We start from the raw sequence: 10,587 nt of genomic DNA on the forward strand, positions 1-10,587 counted from the left end.
AATGTACTATAGCACTAACTTGGTGGGTCATCTTGATAGTTTCACAGTCCATGGATCTTTTCTTTGTCACCAAATCTTTCATGAATTTAGCATAGCCAGGCATTTGCTCTAAAGCCTCCACCAAAGGAACATTAATGGATAAGCTCTTCATCATTTCAATGAACTTTTTGAATTGATTCTTATTTCTCTGCTTGGCTAGCCTCTGAGGATAAGGGGAAGGTGGCCTAGGCAAAAGTGCCTTGGCTTTTGGCACAACCGGCTCCGACATGTCTATGACGTGTTCCCTAGACGGGTTCACGTCATTTTGCGTTTCCACCTCGGCATCTTGAATATCAATCCTAACTTCTTGATTCACGTTTTCATCAACCACATTCTCAACCACCTAAGGAACTTCTTCTTCTTGAAACTCAACTTCATCACCCAAAACTTGCTTTTGTTTGGAGGCATTCACATCACCGCCTCTTCCACTCCGTGTAGTTACTGCCATAACATGATTGTTACCACCCTTTGGGTTAACCACCGTATCACTCGGTAGAGCTCCCTTTGGGCGAGTATTCAAAGACTATGAGATTTGGCCTAGCTGGAGCTCCAAATTCCTGATTGAAGTGTTGTGAGAAGCCAATTGCGCATCAGAGTCGACATTCTTTTTCATCATCTGTTCAAACATCATTTCAATTCTACCCATTTCGTTGTTAGAAGAATTAGGACCCTGGGATGGAAAAGGTGGTGGGTTGCTCGGTTGTTGGTACATTGGGGGCCTTTGAAAGCCTTGCCCCTAATTTCCTTGGTTATTGTTCCATCCACCCTGGTTGTTGTTGTTTCCACCCCAATTGTTGTTGTTGCCCCAGTTTTCCTGATTGTTCCGATTGTTATTTTGATTTCCCCAATTGTTGTTCCCTTGTTATTGATTGTTCCAATTATTGCTGCCTTGTTGTTGGTTACCCCAATTGCCCTGGGATCTCCACTGTTGTTGTTGGTTAGAAGAATTGCCTCTTTGGCCTTGATAATTATTTACATATTGCACCTCTTCGTTCTGCCCATCATAACAATCATCTTGGAATCCACCACAGTCATTGTCAAATTTATCCGAATTCCCTTAGTTTTTTTGACCTCTCTGTCTTCTATTGTTCACAAGCATGTTAACACCCTCCATGGTATTTACTTGGCGAGGATTCTGAACTTGTTGCAACTGTGCCTTTGCTAGTTGGTTCATTGTTGTTGTAAATTCTGCTATAGCTTGTCCATGGTCATGTAGTTCTTTGTGCAAATGAGTGACCGTGGGGTCACCCTGTGGCACATTGGCTCTACTTTGCCAAGCGGAGGATGTGTCAGCCATTTTATCAAGAATAGCACAAGCTTCATCATAAGGCAACTTCATGAAATTTCTCCCAGCCAATTGATTCACTATGCATTGATTCGTTGTATTGATGCCCCGGTAGAAAGTCTGTTGTATCATAGCCTCGGTCATATCATTGTTGGGGCATTCCTTTACCATAGTTCTATATCGCTCCCAAATCTTGTGCAATGGTTTGGTGGGCTCCTGCTTGAAGTCTAAGATCTCATCCCGTAGTGCTGCCATGTGCCCCGGTGAGAAAAATTTGGCAATGAACTTATCTGCCAACTCATCCCAAGTTGTGATGGAATGGTTGGGAAGTCGCTCAAGCCAATCCAGTGCTTTCCCTCTAAGTGAGAACGGGAAAAGCCTCAATCGAAGTGCATCCTCGGACACATTGGTTTGCTTTCTCCCCCAGCAGGTATACACGAACCCCTTGAGATGTTTGTAAGCATTTTGAGTGGCAGCGCCCGTGAAGTACCCACGATGCTCCAGCAATGTCAGCATCACGTTGGTTATTTGAAAATTGCCCGCCCGGATTCGGGGCAGAACAATTGCACTTGCATAGCCTTGGTTGGGAAGAACTCTAGGAGCCACTCTTGGAGGTGGCGGAGAAGGGTCTGGGACGTTCTTATTTGCATTGGGCCTGGCGGCCTCTACGTTGTCCTTGAGGTACAAGAGGCACCTTATCCTCTCCATTGTCATCTACCTCCTCCCCCGCAATCACATTTCCAAGAGGGTCATTAGCATTTAATGCCATTTTGTACCTAAAGTTGTGACACACGCAAATTAGTAACAAAGAAGGAAAGAAGAACAAAACACAAAACTATTTAGATAGTTTAGAGAGCTGGAATTTTATGTTCAGAGCCCTAGTGCGGCCGCGGTGGCTTCTAGTGCGGTCCGCATGAAATGGAGCGCGGACCGCATTGGCTTCAATCTCCAAAACTGGCACCTCTCTGATCTTTGGTTCTGCGGACCGCACTAAATCGACTGCGGACCGCAGTGACTCCAATGCAAACCGCATTAAATCTCATGCGGCCGCATTGCCTGTTGGCCTGGAAATCACCTTCTCTGAATCTCACTTGTGCGGACCGCACAGAATGGTGTGCGGCCGCATTGGGCCTGTTTTGCCTGAGCTTTGTTTTGTCTTGGTACTTGTGCAAGTTTCACTCCTTTTTGAGCTGAACTTTGACATCTTGTCACTTTGTTGATCAAACCTGCAATCAAGCACAACTTGTGAGCCTTTTGAGACTATTTTGTACAAATTTCTAATCAAAACATAAGCAAGGAGGAGTATAAAATGTATCAAAATCCCTAGTTATCACTTTGGCCAAACAGTTCGTGAGGTTGGATGTTTCTGAGTCCAGCCGTGTTCTAGCTTGTACACTCGCTCGGTCTTCCTTGTTTGAGCGTATCAGGGAGCGACAGTATGATGACCCTCATTTTCTTATCCTTAGGGACACAGTGCTGCACGGTGATGCCAAGCAGGTTACGGTTGGAGATGATGGAGTTTTGAGGATGCAGGGTCGTGTTTGTATGCCTAATGTGGATAGGCTTTGTGAGTTGATTCTAGAGGAGGCCCACAGTTCCCGGTATTCTATTCATCCGGGCGCCGGTAAGATGTATCAGGACTTGCGGCAACATTATTGGTGGAAGAGGATAAAGAAGGATATTGTTGCGTATGTAGCTCGGTGTTTGAATTGTCAGTAAGTAAAGTACGAGCGTCAGAAACCTGGTGGTTTGCTTCAGAAGATAGAGATTCCTGAGTGGAAGTGGGAGCATATCACTATGGACTTCGTTGTTGGACTCCCACAGACTTAGAGGAAGTTTGACGTAGTTTGGGTTATTGTGGATAGACTGACCAAGTCAGCGCATTTCATTCTTGTGGCAGTTTCCTATTCTTCGGAGCGGTTCGCAGAGATCTATATTCGTGAGATCGTTCGTCTTCATGGTGTGCCCGTGTCTATCATTTCTGATCGAGGTACTCAATTTATCTCGCATTTCTGGATGGCAGTACAGCGTGAGTTAGGTACGCAGGTCGAGTTGAGCACAACATTTCACCCTCAGACGGACGGACAGTCCGAGCGTACTATTCAGATCTTGGAGGATATGCTCCGCGCCTGTGTTATTGACTTTGGAGGTTCTTGGGATCAGTTCTTGCCCTTAGCGGAGTTTGCCTACAACAACAGTTATCAGTTAGGCATCCAGATGGCTCCCTATGAGGTATTATATGGTAGAGGGTGTCGATCGCCGGTTAGGTGGTTTGAGCCCGGGGAGGCTCGGTTAGGTGGTTTGAGCCCATCTTTTCACCGACTCAGGTACTTTTTCTATGTCCGTTCGAGGACGAACAGTTGTTTTAGAGGTGGAGAATGTGATGACCCAAAAGATCATCTTCTATTTTAGAACTTGATACCGTGTTTCGAGGCCTTAAAAACCTCATTTTATCTCTACTCAATTTGCGTGTGCAGTCCGGGCGTATATCCGGAAAGATTTGAGGAAATAATAATTTTTGGCCTAAAAGGTTAATTTTTGTTGACTTCGGTCAACGTTTTGGGTAAACAGACCCATACCGGTGTTGTGACGGTCCCGGTGGGTCCGTAGTAAAATATGGGACCTAGGCGTATGCTCGAAATCGAATTCCGAGGTCCCTAGCCCGAGAAATGAATTTTTGTCAAAATTGTAAGACTGAAATTATAATGGTTTTGAGAAAATGGTTAATAGTTGATCTCGTTGGAATCTGGTCGGTATTTTGGTTCCGGAGCCCGGAACAGGTCCGTTATGACATTTATACCTTATCTGTGAGTTTGGTGAGAAATGGGACTGATTTGACGTGATTCAGACCCTTGGTTGAGAAAATAAAAGTTTCGAAACTTTCTAGAAAATTTCATGCAATTTGGTGCTAAATTCGTAGTTCTAGGTGTTATTTTGGCGATTTGATCGCACGAGCAAGTTCGTATGATGTTTTAAGACTTGTCTGCATGTTTGGTTTGGAGCCTCGCGGGCTTGGGTGAGTTTCGGATAGGCTACAGAGTGATTTGGAACTTAGAAAAGTTGCTGGTGTTCTTCAGCTGTGTTGCAGGCCTCAGACCTTGCAAATGCGAGGTCAAGGTTCGCATTTGCGACTACTGTGGAGGTCGCATTTGCGAGGCCTTCATTGCAAATACGAAGGAAGGCTGGGCCAGCAATTCTCGCATTTGCGAGGTTACCTTCACAATTGCGAAGGGAGTCTGGGAAGGGCCAGGATCGCAAATGCGATCTTTTACTCGCATTTGCGAGGTTCAGTGATCGCATACGACACTTTCCTCGCATTTGCGAAGGCAGCAGGACTGTGATGGGCTTCATAATTGCGAAGCTCAGGTCGCAAATGCGACATCTGCAGCTTTAAGTTTAGACTTGGACGGGATTTTTCATTCATTCTCCCATTTTTCAAAACCTAGAACACAAGAGGCGATTTTCCTAAGGCTTTTTCTTTCCCAAATCATAGGTAAATGATTCTTAACTCATTTCTTTCAATCTTTTACTTCTTTTCACAAGGTTTCATCCTAGAATCTAGGGTTTTCATGGTGGAATTGAGAATTTTGGGTAGAACTTAGGAATTTTAAAATTTGGGATTTAGATCTCAAATTGCGGTCGGATTCCAAAACCAATTGTATATCCGGGCTCGGGGGTGAATGGGTAATCGGATTTTGATCCGAATTTCGGGTTTTGACCAAGCGGGCCCGGTGTCGGTTTTTGACTTTTTGGGGAAAATATTGGGAAATTTATACATATGAATTTGAATTGATTTCTTTAGCGATAAGATGTTATTAAGTTAATTATGACTAGATACGAGTGGATTGGAGGTGGAATCTAGAGGAAAAGCGCTAATTGAGCTTTGAGTTGGCCGTAGGATTGAGGTAAGTGTTGTGTCTAACTTTGACTTGAGGGATTAGGGATCCCCGACTTAATTGCTATGTGAAAATCCATGTGTGTGGCGTATAGGTGAGGTGACGAGTACCTATGCGCCGCCAAAATTATCTGTTTAGCCTTTTCCCTTCCCCGTTCCTAATATATTGTTTTCCTGTCTTAACTGCTACGTGCTTATTGGTGATTCCATGTTTAATTGCTTCTTGTTAGATGTTGTTTTCTTATTTGAAGGTAGTAATGTTATGTAGTTTCATTGTGTTACATTATTGGTTTAAGTTGGTTTATCGGTGTATCATGGTATACGTTGGTTGGTCTCGCTGTGTAGTAGTAATTGAATGAAGTTTCATAAGTGTATAACCTTCTATTTGTTTTGGTTTGAGGCATAAATATTGTGGAGGGTTTTGAGCTGAATTATGAAATACTTGTTCTTATTGTGTGATTGGTACTGATATGGTGGGATCGGGTGTCACGCTGCAATAGGAGGAATACGGGTGAAATGTGATTGTTTGGTGGGATCGGGTTGCGCGCCACAACAGGAGTAATAAGGGTAGATAGGTGGGATCGGGTTGCACGCCGCAACAAGATGAATAAGGGTGATATATTGAGGAATAATAAGGGTGGACTGATGGGATCGGGTTGCACGCCGTAACAGGAGTAATAAGGGTGAATGTTCATATTGTTACTTATTATAAGGTGGGATCGGGATGCGTGCCGCATCATTTTGTTGTTTATGTATTCTTCCTCTACCGTGATTTTATTTTGTAGCATTGTAACTCTCTTAAGGATTGGTTATAGCTGAGTACTGGCAAGATAATTGAGTTTCGTATTTATTTACTGCAAGCTACTGTTCCATTTCGTTCCGTACATCCTTTTTGCGTTATCATAAACTGTATACAGGTTATATTATAAATGCCCCGCTGTAGCTTCGTCACTACTTCGTCGAGGTTAGGCTCGGCACTTACCAGTACATGGGGTTGATTGTACTGATACTGCACTTTGCACTTTCTGTGCAGATTTTGGAGCTGATTGTGGCTGATCGATAGGTCGGTTGCAGATACTTCACCTAGGAGTCCCAATGTAGTCCTACTGGCGTCCGCAGGCCCTGGCGTCCCCTTCTATGTTTCTACTTTCCTGTTTTCTTTTCTTTCGAGTCAGATGTAATTTCTTTCAGACCAGTATTTTTAGTAATTCGTAGTATGTTCGTGGATTGTGACACCAATTTCTGGGTGGTAACAGTTTCGGTATTGTTAATAGTATATAGATAACCGTTCAATTATGTACTTCCGCATTTATTTCAGTTTGATTTAGTTTTGTTAAATTTTAAATTATAAAATGTAAAGGAAAAAGGTGAATATAACTCTAACGTTGGCTTTCCTAGCGAGGGTGATGTTAGGTGCCATCACTGTCCCGACGGTAAAAAATTCGGGTCGTGACAGAAAATAAAGAAAAAAGTGTGAACTGTTAGAACAAGTAGGGGTAAAATCTCATCTTACCCCTAAACCAAGATTTTGAGTTACCCTTGCATGGAGTGACTTGATTTCTCTATGTTTAGTAATGCATGGCTTGCACTCTATATTTTAGGGATTGTAACACACATAGCCGATCAAATTCATTATTTACTTTTTTTAGCCGGTATATATATACATACATACATACATATATATATGTATATACACACACACACACACACACACACACACACATATATATATATAATAAATTTGTCGGTTATTTTCAGTTTAAGAGATTGGGTTGGCAGCTATTTGGGTTAATTCTTCTGTATTTATTTTATCAAGGTTGATTTTAAATGGACAACCCTCTCTAGAATCATAATATGGACTACAAATTACACATTAATATCGCATTATATAGTAAAAATAGCACGGGCTAGCTAGTTTTCGGATTGGTTATTCAAAAATAGCCAGCGTTTGCAAAGTCATTGAAAAATAGCCACTATTTTACTGCAACAGGGACCGGTCCAGCATAATATACTGGAGATCGGTGCACCTGTGTATGAACTTCCAGCATATTATGCCGGAACTCCAACACGCGAAAAGTTCCAGCATAATATACTCGAGATTGGAGCACCTGTGTATGAACTTCTAGCATATTATGCTGGACCGGTATATTATGCTGGAACTCCAGTATATTATGCTGGAGTTCCAATATACTTATGCTGGAACTCCATTATAATATACTGGAATTCCAGTATACTTATGCTGGAACTCCAGTATATTATGGTGGAGTATTTTCCGATATTGGAACAGTATTTTCGTTCAGATTTATCTTTACATGAAAATAACTAAATTTCGATTACTTTTGAAATTGTGACTATTTTTGAATGACCATTTATAAATTTGGCTATTTTTGAATTTTTCCCCAGTATATAGTACCCAGTAGTCCAGTATATAGGATGTTAGGGTGAGATGTCAACTTTAGATTTTTTTTTCTTTCTTTCTTTGTTATTGGTACTATTGTTTTTATTATGTTAGTGTTGCGTACTTTGACGATTTTATTAAGTACCATCGATAATCCTTCACAAATCATTTAATATATTTATTTCAATATAGATTTGAACTCTGATCTATCTTATCATGATATTAACCTAACTTCACTGATCAACACACCATACCCTTGCATGCCAACTCTCGATAATTTCTACCTATCGAATTTCAATATAAAGGCTAGCATATTTTTATTCTTGGATAGAATAAGAACAAAGAGTTTCAGTAAATTAATATTAGTAAAAGTTTAATAATTCAACTATCTTATCTAATAAAAAGATTACCCGGCTCAGCCCCATCTCCCAATTAATTATAATGACCCGACTGTTGAGATCTAGCAACTCGATCCGTGATTTGATACCTTGAGTATCTTTGCATAATGTATTATAAGTTGCGAGTATTTCGATATCCGATAGGTTCGGGGGTAGTTTGGAAGAGTAATTCTTATTTTGGAAGCTTTAAGTTGGAAGAACTGACCAAGGTTTAATTTTTGAGTAAACGACCTCGAAATCGAGGTTCGGTGGTTTCAATAGGTTCGCCTGGTGATTTTCGACTTGGTTGTATGTTCGAATTTGATTTTGGATGTCCCCAGAAAAATTTGACTTTATTTATCGAAAGTTGGTAAATTGAAGAATTGAAGAGTTCATAAGTTTAACCGATAGTTGACTTTAATGATATCAATCTTCGATATCATCAAAGTGTATTTCAACAACATCGTCCCTTTGCATTGAAATGAATTACTACAGAGGAGTGGGTAGACGTGACGAATTCAATTATAATGGCATTGAACCCATGACTCATTTAGTATTAGGTTCGTAATTAAATACCATATATGTTTAAAAAATTTATAATATACTAAGCAAAAGCCATTTAGTTTTGTCCGAAACTATAAAAACAGAATGGCTCGGCTGTGAGCCTGACACAGCCCACAGGTCACAAGTACACAGGTGCAGTTAGTAGCACAATCAATTATCTATTCTATTGGTCTCGCTTGGGAAACTCTTTAGGTATTAAGAGCAGTTCGCTCTGTAATGGTGTTATTTAGTAATTAATTAATAATAAGTTGTTTTAACCAACAACAAAAAACCAGTTTGACCACCATTTTCTCCTAAGCTTGTTTCAAAATTAGTAGAAAAATAACATTTTATTTAATTAGATATATCTTCGAAATGCCTTTTCATGTGCAAACCTAATTTTTTCATGAGTCAAACACGTGAAATTTGGTTTTAATAATAATATGGTTGTCGGGGAATTATGTGATTATTTCATCTAAAAGTTTAAGTTGTATTACGAAGAGACTTTTATTTAATTAATTATGCCGTCAATAGGTACACACATAAATCGTAATCAGTTGCAATGTTCAAATATTTTATGTGAAGTTCGTTCAACCTTGTTCGAGAAAAGTTCACAAACAAATTGGAATTCGAGGCAAAGGCAGAGCTAGAATTGTTAGTTTATGCGTTCTGCACCACAATTTTTTTACTTATTAAATTTTGATATATTATTATACACATTTAATAAATTTTTTGATATAAATACAGAATTTGATTTAAAGTGACTGGACTTTTACTGAACTCATAATTATTAGGCTGGCTCGCCCCTGACTCGAAGTAGATTCCAAGAGCCGATGCTACTAATTAAAACCTTTTTTTTTTTTCTTTTTCCACTTGTCGCTTTGGAAACTAACTAGCAAGTGATTAATAATTCAAAGTGCAAGTTTGGTTCAACTTAAAACAAAATCACATCTCTCTAAAAAGGGTAATTACGTGGAGAAAAATCAGGGGCGGCTCAATTATAGTAGTGGCCTAAAGCGTGAGGCCTAATCATTTAATTGAAATTTCATACTATTTTAGCTAAAATTTATCTTTTTATTTTTTGGACACAAAGTTATCAATTTATCCTTTATAATCAATATCTTCTAATAATCCTTTTCAGTTAATAAAAAGGTTAATCCATTTAATAAGTTGTGAGAAAGTTTTTGGCATGTAATATTGATACAGTTAAACAAAATATCACAGTATTGGGGGAACTACAATAACCCGGCATAGGCAGTACTATGTATTGTATTTCCTAGTTTTATAAGCTTTAACGGTATTAATATTACATGCCAAAAACTTTGTAACAACTTCAGTTCCTAAAATGTCTGTATTGATGTCCAGAGGAATCTATCCATTTTGCTTTGCTAATTGAAGCCCTTTTAGGAGGGATTTCAGCTCAGACAAAATGCTCTTGTTGCAAGTCGAACTCAAGATCTCCCGCTTACTAAACGGGTGCTCTAACCAACTGAGCTACGAGAGCCTAGTTAAAGAACGTCAATTTTTTTTATTGTTTGTTAAGACTTCATCAAGAAAATCTTTTTAAAATTATATCAAATTTCAATTCTTCTCCTTTTTTTTTTCTTGAGACTTGAGGTGGTCCAATTTTTCAGTTGACATATTTAAATTCTAGTATATAATAAAAATATAAGATATACTTAGAAATAAGCATACAGGAAATAAAGCTATCACATAAAAAATATTATAACAATATAGGAGTAATTTAATGCTAGAAGTTGATAATTTTGACAATTGATATCGAATAATCAATTTTACTTTGTTTATTTTAATGCTTAAAATCTTTCAAAAGAATAAAATAGAATTGGGAAAATATGACCTTAAAAAGGAAACCGGAATGTGGTATGTCCGTAACTCCATCCATAAGTTGTCTTTTTTTGCTAATTCTTTTCTTCAATACTTTCTATTAAAAATTAAGCTAAAAGCATCAACAACAACCCAGCTGTTTCCGAAAGACCCTCGGCTCAAGAGAATAAAAAGATAAAAGGAGACAATATTAGTTTGACCACGA

At 39.3% G+C, this 10,587-nt stretch overlaps 1 non-coding gene across 1 annotated transcript; it reads right to left on the minus strand.

The window, feature by feature from the left end:
• Nucleotides 1-9,967: 9,967 nt before the first annotated feature.
• Nucleotides 9,968-10,041, minus strand: TRNAT-AGU. Its single transcript has one exon. It is a non-coding gene; the product is annotated as a tRNA-Thr (tRNA).
• Nucleotides 10,042-10,587: the final 546 nt, after the last annotated feature.

Source organism: Nicotiana attenuata, unplaced genomic scaffold, assembly GCF_001879085.1.
Source record: "Nicotiana attenuata strain UT unplaced genomic scaffold, NIATTr2, whole genome shotgun sequence".
Taxonomy (NCBI): Eukaryota; Viridiplantae; Streptophyta; class Magnoliopsida; order Solanales; family Solanaceae; genus Nicotiana; species Nicotiana attenuata.